Source organism: Takifugu rubripes, chromosome 1 (genome assembly GCF_901000725.2).
Source record: "Takifugu rubripes chromosome 1, fTakRub1.2, whole genome shotgun sequence".
Lineage (NCBI taxonomy): Eukaryota > Metazoa > Chordata > Actinopteri > Tetraodontiformes > Tetraodontidae > Takifugu > Takifugu rubripes.
The window spans coordinates 27173165-27174291 of record NC_042285.1 but is presented as its reverse complement, the minus strand read 5'-3'; positions in this window follow the sequence as shown (position 1 = coordinate 27174291).

The following is a 1127-nucleotide window of genomic DNA, read 5'->3' as shown; positions in this document are numbered from 1 at the left end:
CCTTGGGAACAGTGATGCCTTCACTGTCACTCGGACGGTTCACAATTTAGCTAAACCAGGCAATACTGCGGGAGGTGCTGCTAATTCACGTTTCTGGAAAAAACGTTCTGTGGCTTAATTACGCATCCTGCTGTTATTTAGAATGTTGTTAAGATCCACCAATACCAAAAATAAAACTTGGATACGTTCTGCTCAGAAAATACAAGTCTATAAAGACAATAACTATAACAAAATCTAAAATTAATCAAGTGATATTTTTTCTGTCAATTTCTACAAATGAAAATTATTATGAAGACTGCACCTCCAAGTTTTGATTAGTATTGTAGTAGTAGCAGTAGTAGTAGTAGTAGTAGTAGTAGTAGTAGTAGTAGTAGTAGTAGTAGTAAAATCTACGCGGATACCGGAAACAATGTAATGCACAGTGCATACGTTTATAGTTCCCGTTTCCAACAGTCAGTCAAAGCAACACCACCCTCACAGACAAACGATGCTCTTAATGCTGATTGGCTGAGCTGGAAAAGGCAGGTTCGGGTCACTTGGAGCTAAACGATCTTCTTCACACTCTCAAACTTGTTGAAAACAAAATCCGTAGTACTCTGCATTATTAGCACTATTAGTATAATATAAATTTGTTTTTTCCTGATGTTTCTACAGCAAATGTAAATATCAATTTAGAATAATTGCCAGACATGTTGAAACATATAAACCTACATTAAAACCACTAAAATAGATGATAACTGGGGTTATTTATGAGTTATTCTTTGTACACTACACTCTGCCACAATGGTTTTTTGTTCAGTTTTTCTGGTCAACTAATAACACTTTCCATTCGCTGGTACTGAATTATTATTTTAAGTTAAAAGGTCGAGATACAACACCTGATGTTTTCTGCCTGATGGGACTGAAAAACCTGGGAACCCTCCACTGTGGCTCCACTAACCCATTACTGTGAAGTTGTGGATAGTTGCTTGGAAACAGTAATCTTTACCTCCTGCGTGGTTCAAGGGCTTCCACAGTAACTGATATCACCAGAGAAAAGCCACTGTTTGCCTCGAGCCATGGGAACAAACCCCTGCTGGTTCTATTCATAAAGATCTGTCAGTGAAACAGGATTCCAGAAAATTGTT